At 54.9% G+C, this 20,996-nt stretch overlaps 1 protein-coding gene across 9 annotated transcripts in view; it reads left to right on the top strand.

The window, feature by feature from the left end:
• Positions 1 to 2,099: 2,099 nt before the first annotated feature.
• SMARCD3 (SWI/SNF related BAF chromatin remodeling complex subunit D3) overlaps positions 2,100 to 20,996 on the top strand; it is a 290,614-nt gene continuing 271,717 nt past the window's right edge. For 5 of the 9 annotated variants that reach the window (XM_075917553.1, XM_075917542.1, XM_075917550.1 and 2 more), the window contains exons 1-3: positions 2,100 to 2,234; positions 9,382 to 9,577; positions 10,852 to 10,881. The gene's annotated coding sequence lies outside the window, so the exon portion shown is untranslated. The remainder of the gene's footprint in view (positions 2,235 to 9,381; positions 9,578 to 10,851; positions 10,882 to 20,996) is intronic. The other 4 variants (XM_075917551.1, XM_075917539.1, XM_075917552.1 and 1 more) reach the window with 1 other exon arrangement.

The raw sequence follows: 20,996 nt of genomic DNA, 5'->3' as shown, positions 1-20,996 counted from the left end.
TGAATCTGGTACCTGAGGATCCATGTCCTGACAATGACAGCCTGAGCTGTAAGCCCGGTGCCATTGAGCCCTGGCTGAGGGAGGCAGAGTGTGTGGGCGAGAGAGGGGTGCCAGTGCCCAGCTGAGGGAGGCAAAGCAGAAGGTGTGCCGGGGAAGGGTGTCAACTCCCAGCTGAGGGGGGCTAGGGCAGGGGAGAGGTGTCAGTGCCTTGCTGGAGGGGGGGGCTGGTGTGGAGCGGGGTGTCAGTGCCTGGCTGAGGAGGACTGGGGCGGGGTGTCTGCGCACAGCGGGATGGGGCAGGATGTCAGTGCCCAGGTGGAGGGAGGAGGGCTGGTGGAGGGCAGGGTGTCAGTGCCTGGCTGAGGGGGGTGGGGAGAATGTCAGTGCCCCTGGGGAGAGCAGGGGATGGTGTGTCTGCCTGGCTGGGGACGGGGTGTCAGTGCCCAGCTGAAGGCGGACGGGGGGGGGGGTCTCAGTGCCCGGCTGGAGGGTCGGGGGGGGACCTCAGTGCCTGGGTAAGGGGGGATGTCAGTGCTTGGCTGAAGGCAGACGGGGGGGTCTCAGTGCCTGACTGGAGGGTGTGTGGGGGATGTCAGCGCCCAGCTGAAGGCGGACAGGGGGTCTCAGTGCTCGGCTTGGAGGTCAGGAGGGGGTCTTAGTGCCCGGCTGAGGCGGACAGGGGGTGTCAGTGCCTGGCTTGGAGCAGGGGGGTTTGTGCCCCACTGGGGGATGTGTGTTACTGCCCGGATGGGGGGTGTCAGTGCCCGGCTGAAGGCGGACGGGGGGGGGGGGGTCAGTACTCAGCTGAGGGGGGGGGTTTCAGTGCCCAGCTTGGAGTAGGGGGGTGTCAGTGCCCGGCTGAAGGCGGACGGACGGGGGGTCAGTACTCAGCTGGGGGGGGGGGTTCAGTGCCCAGCTTGGAGTAGGGGGGTGTCAGTGCCCGGCTGAAGGCGGACGGGGGGGGGGTCAGTACCCAGCTGAGGGAGGGGGTTTCAGTGCCCAGCTTGGAGTAGGGGGGTGTCAGTGCCCGGCTGAAGGCGGACGTGGAGTGTCAGTGCCCGGCTGAGGGGTCAGGGGGTTTCAGTGCCCAGCTGAAGGCGGACGGGGGGGAGGGTCTCAGTGCCCGGCTGAGGGGTGTGTTAGTGCCCGGCTTGGAGCAGGAGGGGGAGGGTGTCAGTGCCCGGCTCAGAGTGGGGGGGTGTCTGTGCCCAGCTGAGGAGGGGGGTCTCAGTGCTTGGCTTGGAGCGGGGGGTGTTAGTGCTTGGCTGAGGCGGACGGGGGTTGGGTGTGTCAGTGCCCAGCTGAGCGGTCGGCGGGAGGTGTCAGTGCCCGGGGCACAGTGGGGGGGCCTCGGTGCCCAGCTCAGAATGGGGGGCGGTGTCAGTGCTCAGCTAGGAGCGAGGGGATCTCAGTGCCCAGCTGAAGGGAGGGTGTCAGTGCCCCGCTCAGAGTGGAAGGGGTGTCAGTGCCAAGCTCGGAGGGGGGTATATCAGTGCCTGGCTGAGGAGCATACGTCCGGCTGAGGGGCGGGGTGCCAGTGCCCGGCTGGGGGGGAGGGTCTCAGTGCTCGGCTCGGAGTGGGTGGGGGGTGTCAGTGTCCGGCTGAGGGGCGGGGTGTTCCCATCCAGCTGGGGGGGTGTCAGTGCCCAGCTCAGAGCTGGGGGGGGCTCTATCAGTGCCCGGCTCGGAGCGGGGCAGGTGTCTCTCAATGCCCGGCTGACGGGGGGGGGTGTCCACGCCTGGCTGGGGGGAGCAGGGTCAGTGCCCGGCTGGGGGGGGGGTTCTCAGTGCCCGGCTCGGAGCGGAGGGGGGATCTCAGCGCCCGGCTGTGGGGAGGGGGTTCTCAGTGCCCGGCTCGGAGCGGAGGGGGTGTCTCAGTGCCCGGCTGGGGGGGGTTCCACGCCCGGCTGAGGGGGGGAGTCAGTGCCCGGCTGGGGGGGGTTCCGCGCCCGGCTGAGGGGGGGGTCTCAGTGCCCGGCTCGGGGGGGTTCCCTGCCCGGCTGGGGGGGGGGGGTTCCACGCCCAGCTGAGGGGGGGGTATCAGTGCCCGGCTGGGGGGGGGGGGGTTCCACGCCCGGCTCCCGCTCGCGCCCCGTGCGGGGGGAGGCGCGTGTCGCTCCCGAACGGCCCCCGCTCTCCGCAGCGCCGCGCAGGCGCCCCGCGCGCGGGAAGGAGCCGCGGCCCCGGTGCGGGAGCGGGAGACCCGGGACCGCGGGGAGGAGCATGGACGTGAGGTGAGCGGCCCCCGGCCCCCCCCGACCCCGCCCCCCGCGGGCACTGCCTCCCCCCGGAGACCGACCCCCCCCGCTCCGACCCGGGGGGGACCGACCCCCGTCCAGGCTCTGCCCCCTCCTAGCTATCCCGGGGAGACCGACCCCCCCGCTCCGACCCCGGGGGGGGGACCGACCCCCGTCCAGGCTCTGCCCCCTCCTAGCTACCCCGGGGAGACCGACCCCCCCGCTCCGACCCGGGGGGGACCGACCCCCGTCCAGGCTCTGCCCCCTCCTAGCTACCCCGGGGAGACCGACCCCCCCGCTCTGACCCGGGGGGGGACCGACCCCCGTCCAGGCTCTGCCCCCTCCTAGCTACCCCGGGGAGACCGACCCCCAGCTCCGACCCGGGGGGGACCGACCCCCGTCCAGGCTCTGCCCCCTCCTAGCTACCCCGGGGAGACCGACCCCCCCGCTCCGACCCGGGGGGGGGACCGACCCCCGTCCAGGCTCTGCCCCCTCCTAGCTACCCCGGGGAGACCGACCCCCCCGCTCTGACCCGGGGGGGGACCGACCCCCGTCCAGGCTCTGCCCCCTCCTAGCTATCCCGGGGAGACTGACCCCCCCGCTCTGACCCGGGGGGGGACCGACCCCCGTCCAGGCTCTGCCCCCTCCTGCCTACCCCGGGGAGACCGACCCCCCCGCTCCGACCCGGGGGGGGACCGACCCCCGTCCAGGCTCTGCCCCCTCCTGCCTACCCCGGGGAGACCGACCCCCAGCTCCGACCCGGGGGGGGGACCGACCCCCGTCCAGGCTCTGCCCCCTCCTAGCTACCCCGGGGAGACTGACCCCCCCGCTCTGACCCGGGGGGGGACCGACCCCCGTCCAGGCTCTGCCCCCTCCTAGCTACCCCGGGGAGACCGACCCCCCGCTCCGACCCGGGGGGGACCGACCCCCGTCCTGGCTCTGCCCCCTCCTGGCTACCCCGGGGAGACTGACCCCCAGCTCCGACCCGGGGGGGACCGACCCCCGTCCTGGCTCTGCCCCCTCCTGGCTACCCCGGGGAAACTGACCCCCCGCTCTGACCCGGGGGGGGACCGACCCCCGTCCAGGCTCTGTCCCCTCCTGCCTACTCTGGGGAGACCGACCCCCAGCTCCGACCCGGGGTGGGGACCGACCCCCGTCCAGGCTCTGCCCCCTCCTGCCTACTCCGGGGAGACCGACCCCCAGCTCCGACCCGGGGGGGACCGACCCCCGTCCAGGCTCTGCCCCCTCCTACCTACCCCGGGGAGACCGACCCCCCCGCTCCGACCCGGGGGGGACCGACCCCCATCCAGGCTCTGCCCCCTCCTGCCTACTCCGGGGAGACCGACCCCCAGCTCCGACCCGGGGGGGACCGACCCCCGTCCAGGCTCTGCCCCCTCCTAGCTACCCCGGGGAGACCGACCCCCGCTCCGACCCGGGGGGGACCGACCCCCGTCCAGGCTCTGTCCCCTCCTGCCTACTCCGGGGAGACTGACCCCCCGCTCCGACCCGGGGGGGACCGACCCCCGTCCAGGCTCTGCCCCCTCCTAGCTATCCCGGGGAGACTGACCCCCAGCTCCGACCCGGGGGGGACCGACCCCCGTCCTGGCTCTGCCCCCTCCTGGCTACCCCGGGGAAACTGACCCCCCGCTCTGACCCGGGGGGGGACCGACCCCCGTCCAGGCTCTGCCCCCTCCTGCCTACTCCGGGGAGACCGACCCCCCCGCTCCGACCCGGGGGGGGGACCGACCCCCGTCCAGGCTCTGCCCCCTCCTGCCTACTCCGGGGAGACCGACCCCCAGCTCCGACCCGGGGGGGACCGACCCCCGTCCAGGCTCTGCCCCCTCCTACCTACCCCGGGGAGACCGACCCCCCCGCTCTGACCCGGGGGGGACCGACCCCCATCCAGGCTCTGCCCCCTCCTGCCTACTCCGGGGAGACCGACCCCCAGCTCCGACCCGGGGGGGACCGACCCCCGTCCAGGCTCTGCCCCCTCCTAGCTACCCCGGGGAGACCGACCCCCGCTCCGACCCGGGGGGGACCGACCCCCGTCCAGGCTCTGTCCCCTCCTGCCTACTCCGGGGAGACTGACCCCCCGCTCCGACCCGGGGGGGACCGACCCCCGTCCAGGCTCTGCCCCCTCCTAGCTACCCCGGGGAGACCGACCCCCCGCTCCGACCCCGGGGGGGGGACCGACCCCCGTCCAGGCTCTGCCCCCTCCTAGCTATCCCGGGGAGACTGACCCCCCCGCTCCGACCCCGGGGGGGGGGACCGACCCCCGTCCAGGCTCTGCCCCCTCCTGGCTACTCCGGGGAGACTGACCCCCAGCTCCGACCCGGGGGGGACCGACCCCCGTCCAGGCTCTGCCCCCTCCTGGCTACCCCGGGGAGACTGACCCCCAGCTCCGACCCGGGGGGGGGGGACCGACCCCCGTCCAGGCTCTGCCCCCTCCTAGCTACCCCGGGGAGACCGACCCCTCCCGCTCCGACCCGGGGGGGGACTGACCCCCGTCCAGGCTCTGCCCCCTCCTGCCTACCCCAGGGAGACCGACCCCTCCCGCTCCGACCCGGGGGGGGACTGACCCCCGTCCAGGCTCTGCCCCCTCCTAGCTACTCCGGGGAGACCGACCCCCCCCCCCGCTCCGACCCCGGGGGGGGACCGACCCCCGTCCTGGCTCTGCCCCCTCCTAGCTACCCCGGGGAGACCGACCCCCCCGCTCTGACCCGGGGGGGGGGGGACCGACCCCAGTCCAGGCTCTGCCCCCTCCTGCCTACTCCGGGGAGACCGACCCCCCCGCTCCGACCCGGGGGGGGACCGACCCCCGTCCAGGCTCTGCCCCCTCCTGCCTACTCCGGGGAGACCGACCCCCCTGCTCCGACCCGGGGGGGGGGGACCGACCCCCGTCCAGGCTCTGCCCCCTCCTGCCTACTCCGGGGAGACCGACCCCCAGCTCCGACTCCGGGGGGGGGACCGACCCCCGTCCAGGCTCTGCCCCCTCCTAGCTATCCCGGGGAGACTGACCCCCAGCTCCGACCTCTGCCCCCAGCCGGGCGCTGTTCCTTTCTCTGCTGCCTGGACGTGGCAGACTGACCCCCACGTGCTTATTTCTGCCACACTGCTGGGGTAGACTGACCTCCAGACACTCCTCCCTTCTGCCATGGGAGCCTGACCCCCTCAGTTCCTTCCCAGGGGGGACTGGCCTCCCAGCTCCTTCCCCTGCTCTTAACGGTGGTGGGGACTGGTCCCCTATTCCTGGAAAGGGAAGACTGAACTCTCAGCCCCTTCCTCTGTCCTGACCCCCAGCCCAGGCACTGCCCCCTCCCATTACCCTAGGAAGTGGGTCTGGCCCACGAAAGCTCATCATCTAATAAACCATCTTGTTAGTCTTTAAAGTGCTACATTGTCCTGCATTTTGCTTCAATTACCCTACCAGAGAGACGAATCTAGTCAATCCCCAGCCACTTCTCCTGGCAGGGGGAGACCGATCCCCCCAGCCTGGGCACTGCCCATTCCCTTGCCAGGGAGAAAGTGACTCCCCAGCCCATCACTGCCTTCTCCCCTGCTCTCACCGGGGAGACCAACCCCCCAACCTCTTCCCCTATCCCAGGTATCGTCCCTTTCCCCACCGAAGGGAGACCAGCCCTCCAGCTCCTTCCTCTGTCCCCAGCCCTGGGCTTTGCCCCTTCCTCTGCCTGGGAGATTGCCCTCAGCCCTAGCCCCTTCTTCTGTAAGAGGGTGGCCAACTCCTCCCAGACCCGTCCACTGTCCTCTAAGAGAGTCTGACCCCCCCCCCTTCCCGAGTCCCTTTCCTTATTCCCAATCCTGGGTACTGCCCTTTCCTGTGTCCTCCATCAGCGTAGACTGATCCCAAAGCCCAGGCACTGTGCTACTTCCCTCCGGTGAGAACAGGTGCTACCTACTAGTAAAGTCCTGTATGGATACAAAATGTGTACAGTATCGACATCCATATCAGCAAAAATGAGCTGTAGCTATCCGCATCCATGGATGTGGATTAGGGATGAGAACGTGTGCCTGTGTACACAGTTAATTGATGAGCCTGGGCTCATTGGTGAACATGCATGGTTACATGCAAGGCCTCTAACCTCCTGTGCTGCTGCCTTTGTATTAGAGGTAACAGTGCAGGGCAAGGAGGTGGGAGCTGGTACGCGCAGGGAGCCAACTTTTAAGCTGACTCCTCACGTGTGCCAGCGGGGGCCTCAGGCAGGAGCCAGTGCTTGTGGGAGCTGGCTTAAAAGCTGGCTTCCCATGAGCACTGGCTCTTGGGGAGCTGCCTGCCCCTGGATACAGAGGCAGCAGTGTGGGGGGTATGGTTGTGTGCAGGGGCGGATATAGGGCAGGGCAAGCGGGGCAGCCGCCCCGGGCCCCACGCTTCAAGAAGCCCCGTGTATGCGCCATGGCCAAGGGGAGCACCGCAAAATGGTCATCTGCCCCGGTTGTGTGCAGGGACTGGAGCCTCTCCCCCTCGTCATGTGTAAACATGTAACCGTTGACATTTCAGTGGTTACATGTTTACATAAATGAATACATTTTAACATCCCTAATGCAGATACCTGCGGATTTGAAGTGACTATATGTGGATTTGTAGGGCTTCACCTACTCTTTCCTGCTGGGCAGAGCTGGCCCAAGCTACGGGCTGACCAGACTACCGCCCAGGGCACCCCATTGTAGGGGGCGCTGCGCGGGGCTGCAGGGCAGGGCCACATTATGACTTTCGTGGGCCCTGGGCACTTTTGCCTTCGTGGGCCCCTTCCACCATAATAATATCCAGAACTCGACAAATAATGCAATCTACTCACCCGTGGCAAGTAGATTGCAACCCGGAAGAGCCAGGTTCATGCAATCTGCGCATGCGCAGATCGCCAGACAGCGTGGCTGGCGAGCGGGGCTCGCTGCAGTTCGGTGAGCCCTGAAATATCAATATTAAAAATTATTTTTGATATAACTTTAAATACTTCAACATTTTATTTTTTTTCTGTTTTAGGCAAAATTTAATAATTTTCGTGGGCCCTAAAAGTTTCATTTTTTTTGATGTGAGAAAAAAATTAAAACATTTTCTTTGACCCTAAAAGTTCATTTTTTTTCTTCTGATTTTAAAAGAAATTAAAATTTTTTGTGGGCCTCTAAAAGTATCGTGGGTCCTAGGCACTGTGCCTACTGTGCCTAATGGATAAGTCGGCCCTGCGGCTGGGCTGGGCTGGGTGGGGGCGGCACCACGCATGCTCCGCGCGCCCGGGACGGGGCTGTGCTGCGCATGTGCCGGGCGCCTGGGGCAGGGCCATGCATGTGCTGCGCGTCTGGGGCGGGGCCGTGCATGCATCGCACTCCCGGGGTCGGTGCCACTCTCCCAGGGCCTGGGGTGCACGAATGGCTCAGGCCGGCCCTGCTGCTGGGACAAATGAACTGTCCCCTGCTGAGGGAGAGATCCAACCCTACTTCCTCAGTCCCAGCTGTGCCTTTGGAAGAGACCCTCATGCTTAGCATTGCTCCCCATTTCTGCGTTATATCATCTCCAACATGACCATGTTTCCTGCCCCTTTGACACACATTGGGGACTGGGTCTATCTTCACCTCGTGATAGATTCATTCTCCTGCCCCTGCTCAGTCTGGTACACTGCTCCCATCCCCCCTGGAAGAGAGACATGCCAGGTACTGCCCCCACCTGCCCTGGGAGACAAAGACTCTTCTGCTCCCTCGACCTCTGTCCAGCACTGCCCTCTGCCCTTGGAGAGAGACTCCCTCCTCAGAATTTCCCTCAGCTTGACACTGCCCTTAGCCCTAGGAGACAGACCTATCCCAGCATTGTCCTCAGCAGGGCACTGCTGCCCTTCCCTGGGAGAGACCCCAGCACTGTCATCAGTCCAGTGCTGTACTTCTGTTGTGAGAGACTTCTAGTTCTGCTCTCAGACTAGCACTCACTCCTGCCTTCCAAAAGACAATCAGCACAGCTTCCTGTTTTTTGCCATGGCCTCCCTTGCCTAGCACTACCCACACTATCCCATATCACCCTTCCACTTCCCCCTTCTTGGCTCTGTCCAGCAGCAGCTTTGACATACTGTGCCTCTGATCTGATATTGCTGCTCACTCATTTCAGAATGACACTGCATAGTGTATACCTTGGTCTGTCCATCTTCATTTCTGCCTATTTGCCAAAATGAGGTTCAGACACTGCTAGATCTAGACCAAGGATGATTTTCTGCCCTGGAAGAGTTGGTTCTGTACCTTTGCCATGATAGAGCAGGCTGAACACCACTGCTCTGCTCATCTGACTTAGCACTGCTATGTGAGCATCCTTCCCTCTCGGTCAATCTACTCTTCAGACATCAGGATCCGCAGCTCCCCGCTGCCCTAGACACAGCTGGGTAATAATCTACCATTCCTATGAGCACAGCTGTGTTTTCTCTCTCCACCTGTTGTGATACATCCTCCCATTACTGCATGACTTGCAGAATCAGCATCATGTGTCACCATACTTCCATAGGCATAGATCAATTGTCCCACTCTTCCCAAGGAGCAGCTGTATTGATACCCTCTTTTCTATGGACAGAACTGTATCTGCATCCCTTTCCCTAGGAACAGAAGGACTTGCTCTGGACTTGCCCCTGGAAGAGGTGAAGGTGACTCTGCACCCACTCATGCTGTCCATGTGCCCTGGCAGCAGCTGGATCAACAGGTCCATTCCAGCCTACCTACCTTTGGCTATTTGGATCTTACCCTACCCCCCTTAGGCATTTGTATTTACACCTGCCTTAGTACAGCTAGTTCCGCACCTTCCGTGTCCTGGTACAGCTGCGGTAACAGTGTCTCTGCTCAAATATCATACTTTACAGTCTGTCTTTATAGCCTTTCTTTATGTGCTGGCACAAACACTGTTACAGCTTCTGAACTAGCTCTTTCCAAGCTATAGCCAGAATCCAGATGTGTCCAGCAGGAGGAATATAGCCTGAAACAACAATAGTAGTAAATGCTTTCCACCCTTTCTTCAAACTCTGGGACTGATAGCCTGTCTATCTTTTTCTTCTTACATCTTGCAAAGATATGTCTTGAGTCAGTGCTGACCCAGCAAGTTCACAGTGGTGTGTTGTGTTCAGCTCTTCCCTTCTACTCACTGCCTACCTTCTCCTTTCAGAGCTGGATTCGAATGTGTCCTGGGTTTGCTGAGTTACAGCAGTTCCTGCTTCACTTAGATCAGAATCTTCCCTGCTAATTCATCATGACATAACCAACCAGCCACCTCCCACTACACATGTGGATAAACTTCTTGTTTCCCATTGTTCCAGGCACATGTGACTTAAGGCCTTCATCATCCACCTAGTCTGGTACAGGTAGGTTTAACCGTTTGGAAAGTGGATTGTTTCTGGTGGGAAGAAGGATGTATATGGTTTGCATGGGAGGTAGGGAGAATATCTGGGTTTGGGGATCTTGGGCATATTAGAACTGTTGTCTGGAGTCAGACCTAGTTCTGAGCTGTTCCTTCAATACTGGATAACTTAACTGGTGCTTTGATTAGCTAAGATTGAAATATACTGGGATAGATAGGCTGGAACGGAGTTGTTGATCTTCATCATAACTGGTAGAGGGGGAATTGATGTGGCAAAACAGGGAGACTGGCTTGGAGAGAAAAGGGCATCTGTTAAGAACAAACGAGTGCCTGCTGTAGGGGAGAAGGGAAGAAGAGGATCTTAAGGTGTTCATTCACAGTAACTCTTCCATTCATTAAGGGTGATTGATGCTTGCCAGGCTGTCACTGACTTGCATAGGTATCATGTTCATCCTTGCACCATTCATAAATCAACATTTTTTGAGTTCTCTTTTCCTTCATATAGGGTCACACAATGAATTCTTCTTTGCCTGCTATTCCTCCCTCCCTGGTCTCCATGGATACTGATTTAAGAGCAGGTTAGATAGAGGTCTATCAGGGATGGTCTAGAGGGTCTTGGATCCTGCCATGAGGGCAGGGGATTGGACTAGATGACCTTTCGAGATCCCTTCCAGTTCCAGTGTTCTATGATTCTATGATTGGTCAGCTCCATATTTACGCCAACATACTGGCTTCCACAGTTCAATTCTTTTGTCTTTAGTATCAATTCCACTGCCTTATGTCACTTTCGCAGGAGGATTTTCCAATGGGTCATACAGTCCCTTGTGATTTGATCACTTCTTTATAGTCTCTGTAACTGGTTTTCTCTTTTCCATTGTTGGATCAGTGCCAATGTTCTTTCTAATCTTTTCCATCCATGTTCAGGCTAAATTTTTTGTGCACCAAGGCATATGTGAATCTGCATTACCAGTAGAAACAAAAAGCCTAACTGTTGGCACTACATTGATCAGCGGAGCAGGCATCTGAATCTCTTCGGAGCAGCCGTACAAGCATTGGATTTACAGGGGACAATTTACAGGGGTCCTTTTCCTTGCTTAGACTTGCAAAGTTCACTTTGGTGGTCATTGGTAATAAGAGTAGTGGAAGAACACAGTGTTACCATAGCTCCACTCCTTCCTATGTAGTCATTTCCTATTTTGTATGTGTGCAACTGATTGTTCTTTCCTAAGTGGCATATTTTACATTTGTCCTTATTGAATTTCATTCTATTTATCTCAGATCGTTTCTCCAGTTTGTCCAGATCATTTGGTAAGTAGTCAGGGGCTGCAATTTGTATGACATTAATGGAATGGGTGAAGGGTCTGAGAGGGATTTTGGCTACAGGAGGGAGCTCTGAGTAAAGAGTTAGGAGGTGTGGGTTCTGGGAGGGAGTTTGGGTGCTGTAGCAGGTTGCAACCTGGGGCAGGGTGTAGGAGGGCTTCAGAGGGTTGGCTACAGGAAGAGGTTGTGATCTCGGGCAGGGGTGATTGGGGTACAGTAGAGGATAGGGTGCCTAGTGCAGGCTGTAGCCAGGAGGTGCTTACCATAGTCTGCTCCCGCCTGGCAGCCCAGCTGGATGCTGAGACAGGCTCCCTTGTTGCTGCGGCTCCACATGGCGTTCAAAGTGGCCAGATGCTGGGGGCAACATGTGTGTATGCACAGCACACCTTTGGGGGAAAGAGGGGCAGCTGGTCTTTTTGTGCTGCCTGTGCCAACAAGCACTATTTTTGCAGCTCCCATTGTCCAGTTTCTAGGCAATGGGATGCTGTGAGGATGGTGCTCAGGGTGAGGACAGGGCATGGAGACCCTCTGACCCCCAACAGCCATGCTGCACATACACACTGGCCAAGCAGCCAGCGGCTTTGCACGTTGTGTAGGGCGGTGGCAGCCAGGGCACCTGCAGGAGGTTTGCAGTGGGCCAGATTAAAATGTTTGGTGGGCCAAATGCAGCCTGCCTCAACCTAGATTGTGTTTCTCTAGTTTATTAATGAGAAGGTCATATGAGACTGTATCATATGCTTTACTAAAGTCTATATATGCTACATCTACCACTTCCCCATTATCCACCAGGCTTGTTACCCTGTCAAATAAAGCTATTAGGATGGTTTGACACAATTTGTTCTTGACATATCCATGTGGACTGTTACTTATCACCTTCTTATCTTCATTTTCATAATCCTCCTGGACTGTCATTTTCACTGTCATTTTGTTTTAGTCTCTCTGCTGGCTCCATCTCCAGGGTATCAGACACAAACTTCCTGTCCTTATCTTGAAGGTCTTTCATAATGTATTCCTGCCCTATTTATCTCTCCTGATATCAGCATTGATCCCCCCCCCCTTTGCCATGGGTAGGTTTTAAGGGCCAGGGATAGATGTCCTCTTACTCATTTTTCTATAAATCTCACATCTGTTAAAAAAAAGGGGGGGACACCCTATAGTTGAAGTTGCAGAGGTGTATGTATTTATAAAGGGGTCATTTCCCCATATTTTTTACTTTATCATCTTTTACTCATTGCTTTGAAATTTGTCATATTCCATGGGAATGACATTTTTGTATGTCTTTAGTAAGAGTGGTTCAGCTGTTTTCAAGAACCAAGAGAGTGGTGAAGAAATACAGTTTTGCAATTATAAAAATGCATTGTGCCCCTTTTTTATGTTTCTTTGCTCAGCTCTAGTGCCTCCCTGGAAAATGGTATAAACATGCATTTGGCACATATTTGCATACAGTCCTTAGATTACAGTGTGCCTTTTAGTGGGCTGATGGAAATTGGACTTGATTTGGGAAAATTACAAGGGTTGTAAAAAAACACTCAGTGCATGTTGAGTGCTCTTAAACAATAAAACAATTTGTTACTGTTTCCTCTGGCAGCACAAGTGCCATGTGAAAATTGTGTACAATTCTTTAATTACAAGGGATATCATGGTGCAGAGGTGGAGTTAAATTTGTAAATATCAGGGAGTTCAGTGGGAATGACTTCGAAGTGACCCATAGATCAATTTTTGGGGAAAAAAAAGGCTTGTGCCATCTTCTTTTTCTTTATATGGTAGAAAATGAAGAGCTGGAAGTGTTTTGGGGGGTTGTTTGTTTTTCCCTTTAAAAATACATAGGTCCAAATCAGACTCTAAGGACAGCTTCCTGAACTGTCAATGTCCATCATCAGCTGCTACAAATGGAGATCCAAGAAACCTTGCAGTAAATGATTATTCATAGAGTTTAAGGCCAGAGGGCCATCTAGTCTGACCTTCTTGATAGCATAGGACAGATAATTTCATTAGTTACTCCTGTGACTAAAACATAAACTTGGAGTTTGGCTAAGCCATATCTATTGGATTTCATGACAATCGTTGTGTTGTTTTGCTAAGGACATAAAAATGTGTGTTTATTGCTACAGTGACTTAATTTAACTAAGCTTACTTTACAAGGGTCTGAAGTGATGTAGAGAAGGTTTTGGTTTTGTGGAATTCTGGTTCACCTTCTGTTGGAAGAGGGGTCTGTATACTTGGGATGGCCTCCACTTATGGAGTAGGGGGAACCAATCTTCTAGATCAGTGGTTCCCAACCTTTTTTGTACCAGGATTGGCAGACCCATTCACAAACTTTTGGTAGACCAGAAACATTTTATTTGCATGTGGCAGCCCCCCCCCCCCCCACCAACACGCGGCCATGGCAGATCCTGTCCCCCCGACACATGGCAGACCCTGGTTTCCCTCCCCCGCCATACAGCCGGGGTAGGTCCTGGCCCCTCTACCTGCCACATGGCCGTCCCTCTCCCCGCAGCACCGCAGCCACTCGCCATGCAGCCCTGCCAGCAGCAGCAAACCGGCTATGAGAGCTGGAAGTGGGGCCATGATGAGGCTGCCCCAATAGGGACAGCCTCACCACTGCCCTGGCTCCAGCTGCAGCACACCTGGTTGCCAGCCTCCCCATTCACCCTACTGCTGCATGGAGAAGTAGTTGGGAAGAAAATTCCTTTATGGGGAACTCCAGCGGGCTGGGGCTAATTAAAAACTAGGAGCAGCCTGGCAGGCAGGGATTCATGGGGAACCTCTGTGCTAGGTGGCTAGAGTGGTTAGGAGGATGTTAAACTAATAAAAGGGGAGGATTACAAAGAGGAAAGATACAAGACCTCAATGCAGAATTGAGATCTTGGAAACAAATTGAAGGATATGGAGGGGAGCCTGGGTAATGCAAAGTTGGGAGCCTGGGTAATGCAAAAGAGATTTTGGGATTACTAATTTAAGAGCATAACATTTGATTTTATTATGGACTCTGAAACTTCCTTGCAACGCAGTCCACTTCTGATAATAAAAATTACTACATGACTCCTGGAAGGGAGAGCGAAGCCGGAACCCATTGCCATGGTCAGAAGCAGTAACCCAAACACTTTAAAAAGGCCAGTTTCATAAAGCAGAAAATGATTGATTAGGTGATTCATAAAGGTAATAATGCTGATTTAATAGACTTTTGCAAGGCATTTGACTTGATACCATTTGACATTTGATTAAAAACTAGAATTATATAGAATTAACATGATACATGTTAAATGGACTTAAAGTTGCCTGACAGGCCTCAAAATCTTCAGGGGGTAGCCGAGTTAATCTGTTACAGAAAAAAACAACAAATGGTCTGGTAGCACATTATTGACTAACAAAATATGTAGATGGTATCATGAGCTTTTGTGGACACAGCCCACATTTTTAGATGACTGGAGTTATGAGTTTGGGATGTGTACACTCAAAATAAATAGGAGAGGGGAAATGAAGAGGGCAGGGAAGAAAAAGGGAGGGAGGTGGGAGACAGAGCATCAGTAAGTATCTGGAGAATGGGTACTTAAACTGAAGCAGATAAAAATCAAAGTCAATAGATCGATTCCCATGTCAGGAAGGATACTCCTTAGAGAGCTGTTAGCACCTTCAATAATTGTTAAATTGGTAGTGTCCCAACCAACTTCCATCACGAATGAGTCTATTATCATGTGAATTGAATTTGCGGATGAACTGTTATTCCAATGTTTCCCTGTGGATCTGGCTTGTAGAGCTGCTTTGTGATAAGACAGCTACTTGGAGATCTGTCAGAGTGTGATTTTGAAGGTTACAATTACAAAATATAATTGTAAATGAAGACTCATTATCAAATAGAAGCTATACAGTTTAACATTTTTATCAATGGCCTGGAAGAAAGTTTGAAGATGATACACATTGTGGGAGGGGTGACGAAGAGAGGTCACCGATACAGAAGAATCTGAATTTCTTGGTAAGCTGAGTGAAAGCAAACAGTATGTTTTAATATGGTGAAATATATGCATCCAGGAACAAAGAATGTAGGCAAAACTTATAGGATGAGTGACTCTATCATGGGAAGTAATGACTCTGAAACAGATTTGGGGTAGTGGTGGATAATCAGATGAACATGAGCTACTAGCACTGCGGTGTGCCCAGTGCAATCCTTGGATGTAGGCATTAAGACGTTATTCTATATATCTGGCATTAGTGCAAGTGATGCTGGAATATGTGTCCAATTCTGAGGTCTACAATTCAAGGATGATGATGTTTGGAGACCAAGCAGTCATGAGTATGATTAATGGATTAGAAAACATGCCTTACAGCAGAGGTGGACAAAATATAGCCCGTGGTATGGATTCATCCTGCCAAACTGCTGGACCTAGCCTGCCACCATTTTACTGCCCAGTGGGAGCCTCGAGCAGGCTCCCTTCCTGCTGCACCCCCACGTGCTGCTCAAAGCGGCTGGCTGCAAGGGCCATGTGCTTCATGCTCCCAGAAACTGGCCAGTGGGAGCTGCCTGGGCTTTGCTTGCCAGAGAGTCTTCTTCTGGTGTGCACATGGCCCTTGCAGCCAGCCACTTTGAGCAGTGTGTGGGGGTTCAGCAGTCAGGCAGCATGCCCGAGGGCCAGGATGGGCTACTGGACAGGAGCCGCCTCAGGTAAGCACTTCCTGACCAGAGCCTGCACTTGGCACCTCAATTCATTCTCCCCTCAACTCTCTGGTCACCCTCCTGCACCCCTGCTCCAGGTTAGGACTGTGAAAGTGTAACCGTGAACACTGTTAACCAACGAGCCTTGGCTCACCGGTTGACCTTCACGGTTACACACAGGCTCCTGGTACACGTGGGAAGCCTGCTTAAAAGCCAGCTCCCTGCGTGCACCAGCACCTGGGGAACCGACTGCCACCGCCACATGTAACCATTGAAATTTTCAGCAGTTATACAGTTACTTAAATATGTTTTAATATTCTTATCCCTAACCCATACCCACTCCCAGGCCCTGTACCCCAATCCCCTGCCCCAGATCACAGCCCCCTCCTGACCTAAGTCACAACCAAGCCCTCACATTCTCTCCTCCACTCCTACCCCAGGTCACAGCCCCCTCCAAGATCCTGCACCCACTCTTATAGCCCTCCTCCAGGTCAGAAATGCTTCCCTCTTCTGGACTGACACTCTTTCTGCAAATTGGGATCAGAAGAAAATATAAAATCTGGAAGAATTCAATAATGATCTGGAAGAAAATATAAAATCAATGCCAGCAAAATATGCAGATGGTGGAGTGGTAAGTAATGATAGGGTTATGTCAGTTACATAGACCAATCTGGTTTGCTTGGTAACATGTATAATTTGAATGCCAGGTATTTTAATATAGCAATGCCATACATTTTGAAACAAAGAATGAATATCACATTTGCAAGATGGACTGCTGTATCCTACAATGTAGAGACACTGAAAAGAACTTAGGGTTCTTTCTTGGAGTGTCATGCTGTAGCTAAGGGGACAAAAGCAATCCTTTGATGTATAAGCAAGGGACTACTGAACAGGAACAGGTTGGTATGACATTAGTGAGCCCATTACTGAATAGTACATCCAATTCTGGTGTCCACACTTAAAAAGGATATTGAAAAATTGGAAAGGGATCAGAGAACAGTTACAAGGATGATTTAAGGTCTGAAAAACCTGCTTTAATAGTTAGTCTGTCTAAGCTCAATCTATTTAGTTTAGCCAAAAGAAGAGTGAGGGATGAATTGGTCACATTCTGTAAATATCCACAGGGAAGACATTTACATTGATAGGAGATGGCCTTAAATCCAGCAGAAGAAGGAGAATGTGCTTCAACGGGTGGATGCTGAAGTTAGACAAATTCAGATTAGAAATAAGGTACACATTTTTTACTGGAATTGTAATTAATAAAAGTTTGCCCAAGGATATGGTGGATTCTCTATTACTTTAAACTTGTATATCAAGTCTGGGTTTATTTCTAACTGACATGTTGTATCTTAAACCAAACTTATGGCTTTGATGCAGAAACTACTGGATAAGGATTAGGGATGTAAAAGCTTGTGAACAGGGGCTGTTAACAGGGAGTTTGGAGAGGGAGTTGGGAAGGGGGTGAGAGACACTTGCCATTCTTTAACATCTTTTCACTACACTCCTGCCCTTGAAGGAGGCATTTAATAACAACTGAGGAATCTTTCAGAAGGAAGCCAGGTATGGATGGCGATAAGTCTGCTGTTGCTACCTGCACAGCATGTGTCATGTTTGTCTTTGTAGTGGGGTGGAGTGGCCACCCACAGAGCCAGAGGAGGAGGAACCCTCCAGATGCCATGTTGGGCTGAGGCTAACCCCACCCTGTCACCTGACCGGAAGCCAGGGAGTAGGCCCAGGACTATAAAAGCCCAGGCAGCAGCCTCAGTCAGGGCTGAGCCTGCCAAGAGGCTAGAGGCCTCTCCTGGACTCCCAGCCTGGGGAGTGGGCACCAAGGCCTGGCCAGGGCCCCCTACCTGCCGGGGCCCAGAGGCAGACTACTGGCTCCCTGCCTGGGAGGCGGAGGCCCAGCGTAGCCAGCCTACCTTCCCAGAAGCAACGGAGGAGCCACAGGGCCAGCCCGAGCCAGTGCTCCAGCACCTGCCCCGGAACCAGGAGAAGTGGCCCCAGCTACAGCCCCGGCTACCTCGACCGGAGGCACCGCCGGAGACTTCCATGGACCCTGACTCTGAGGCCTGGGCCAATTGCCTGACCCCGCCTGCACCCGGAGCCCAGCTGAGCCCCCATGACCTGCAAGTGGCAACCGACTGGACCGGGCTGTCCCAGTGGGATGAGACCCTCCTGGACTCTCTGCCTCCACCGCCCGACACCTAGGTACCGCCCGAGGGGGGGAGAACGGAAGTGGCCCAGGGATAGTGGGGGCTGTTAAAGGCCCCTAGGCTGGCGTGTTTTGGGCTGGAGCCTCCACTGAGCTGAAGCAGTCTGCACTGCTGCCCTAGGGCCCTGAGCCGGGGCGCAGTGGAGTGGGTGGGCCTACGCAGTGGGTACGCCCCACCCTGCCACCCACCTATTGGGTAGCAGTCTCCCCCCTCGCCACTGCCACAGGTGATCCGCCTGCACCCCTCCTGAACAAGGAGCTTCCTGACTTTGTGTGTTCGCTGCCCTTCCCTGAACCAAGGGCCGGGCTACTGCTTATGAACTGACTGTGCTTGTGTGTTGCCACTCCCTGAACTGAGGGCCTGGCCACCAGTTATAAACTAACTGGGTTGGTTTGCTGCCACACCCTGCACCGAGGGCCGGGCCACCCCTTATAAACTGACGGGGGTGGTTTGTGGCTGTCACACCCTGAACTAAGGGCCGGACTGCTCCCTGGGAACTAACGGGGCTGGCCTTAAAGGGACTGGCCGCCCACTGAGCCGGAGGAGGAGGAACCCCTCCGGGCAGGCAGACCGACTACAGTCTTCCTCCCAGAAGAAACGAGGGATTTCATCTGCACTAAGTGCAAGCTGGTCACCATTTTGGAAGAAAAAATTAGAGGACTTGAGGCCCAAGTATCAACCCTACGTTCTATCAGAGAGGATGGAGACTTCCTCTATAGAAGGCAGCGTTTAATCCTGCAGGCACCGCAGGCTGAAGAGCCAGTCAGGGCAGTACAGGACAAGGAAGAGAACTGGCAGCATGTAACCTCTAGAAGGAGAAGGCCAACTCAGGTATCCCCCATTCCTGTAGAGATAAGTAACCGCTACCAGGCTCTCTGCACAGGCACTGCGGTGGAGAATGCTTTGGCAGGGACTTCTCAGGCTGTGTTTAGACTCAGGGTTTTTTTAGAAAAAAGTAGCCTTTTTTTTTAAGAAAACTTCACTTGCGTCTAGACTGCAGCCACAGTCTTTCGAAATTAAATCGAAAGAATGCGGCTTTTCTTTCGACGGCGGTAAACCTCATTTCATGAGGAAGAACGCCTTTTTTCGAAAGTGCTCTTTCGAAAAAAGGTGTTCTTGAATGCCAACAGGGCTTTTTAGAAAGAGAGCATCCAGACTCACTCACTGCTTTCTTTCGAAAAAGCGGCTTGCTTTTTTGAAAGTACTGCTTGCAGTCTAGACGCTCTTTTTCGAAAGAGGCTTGCAGTCTAGACATAGCCTCAGGGAAGAAATCAGAAGGGAACACCACCTACCGGAAGGCATGTGATGCGTAATCCTAGGAATGGGGGTTCCACGACCCCCCCCAAAGATGAAGACAGGAGATGGTGGTCGGGGACTCCCTCCTAAGAGGGACTGAGTCATCCATCTGCCATCCAGACCTGGAATGTCGAGAAGTGTGCTGCTTACCAGGAGCTCGCATTCAGGATGTGACCGAGAGTCTTCCGAAAGTGATCAAACCTTCGGATCACTACCCCTTCCTGCTTCTCCATGTAGGAACTAATGATACAGCCAAGAATGACCTTGAGAGGGTCACAGCAGATTATGTAGCACTGGGAAGAAGGATCAAGTAATTTGAAGCGCAAGTGGTGTTCTCGTCCATCCTTCCGGTTGAAGGAAAAGGTCCAGGTTGGGATAGTCAAATTGAGGAAGTAAATGCAAGGTTGCGCAGGTGGTGTCGGAGAGAGGGCTTTGGTTTCTTCGACCATGGGAGTCTGTTCCGGGCAAAAGGATTGTTAGGAAGAGATGGGATCCACCTCAATGGACACAAATCGGATATATGTAAAGAAAATACTCTGAAGCCAGTGGCAGAACATTTCTGTTCACCTAACCATAATCTCACAGATCTGAAGGTGGTGGTCTTGTCACAGGCCAGTTCCTCAAGCGAAATCCAAAGGGAAAGCTTGGAATCACAATACATATGCAAATTCAATTCAATTAATTATGGACTTAATCAAGATATGGAGTGGTGGAACCTTTATCAATGAAGGTGCTAACTACTTTCTGAAGTACTTTCTGACTATTTGATCTGAGGAAGTGGGTCTGGCCCACGAAAGCTCATCATCTAATAAACCATCTTGTTAGTCTTTAAAGTGCTACATTGTCCTGCATTTTACTTTCTGAATGGTATCCTTCCTGCCTTATCCATTCACTGACTTTGATCTTATCTACTCAGGTTTAGCACCCTTTCTCCTGATACTTTATTCATAGAGGTAGGGGGGTGGGTGACAGAACATCTTTCTCCCCCGCCCCCTTCCCTTCTCCTATTTATTTTGAATTTTCTTATCCTCTAATCATAACTCTGGTCATCTGAAGAAGTGGGCTGTGCCCACGAAAGCTCCTGATACCATCTACATGTTTTGTTAGTCTATAAAGTGCTACCAGACCATATGCTTGCTGTTTTTTTTCAAGAGAGGAAAGAGCGTCTTCGCAGGCAGGCTTGCCAACCTAGTGAGGAGGGCTTTAAACTAGGTTCGTTGGGGGACGGTGATCAAAGCCCTGAGGTAAGTGAGGAAGTCGGATACCAGGAAGAAACACAAGGAGGAATGAGCAACAAGGGAGGACCCCTAACTCAGATGGAGAAGGTAGGGCGATCAACTGGTTATCTGAGGTGTTTATACACAAATGCGAGAAGCCTGGGAAACAAACAGGAAGAATTAGAAGCCCTGCCTAGTTAAAGAACTATGATTTGATTGGAATAACAGAGACTTGGTGGGATGACTCACATGACTGGAGCGCTGTCATGGAAGGGTATAAACTGTTTAGGAAGAACAGGTGGGGGGAAAAGGAGGAGGAATTGCATTGTATGTAAGAGAGCAGTTTGATTGCTCAGAGCTCCAGTATTCAGAGGGAGAAAAGCCTGTTGAGAGTCTATGGGTTAAGTTTAGAGGTGGAAGCAACAGGGGTGATGATGTGATTGGGGTTTGCTATGGACCACCGGATCAGATGGATGAGGTAGATGAGACTTTCTTTGGACAAATGAGAGAAGCTTCCAGATCGCAGGCCCTGGTTTTCATGGGCGACTTTAATCACCTTGATTAAACACAGGGCACACAGACAATCCAGGAAGTTTTTGGAGAATGTTGGGGATAACTTCTTGGTACGAGTGCTAAAGGAACTGACAAGGGACCATGTGCAGCTTGACCATCTGCTCGCAAACAGGGAGGAACTAGTAGGGGAAGTAGAGGTGGGTGACAACC

The sequence above is a fragment of the Pelodiscus sinensis genome, unplaced genomic scaffold (genome assembly GCF_049634645.1).
Source record: "Pelodiscus sinensis isolate JC-2024 unplaced genomic scaffold, ASM4963464v1 ctg63, whole genome shotgun sequence".
In the NCBI taxonomy this organism is placed as follows: domain Eukaryota; kingdom Metazoa; phylum Chordata; order Testudines; family Trionychidae; genus Pelodiscus; species Pelodiscus sinensis.
Note: the sequence above shows the minus strand (reverse complement) of the source record. Positions and strands in the feature narration are given on the sequence as shown.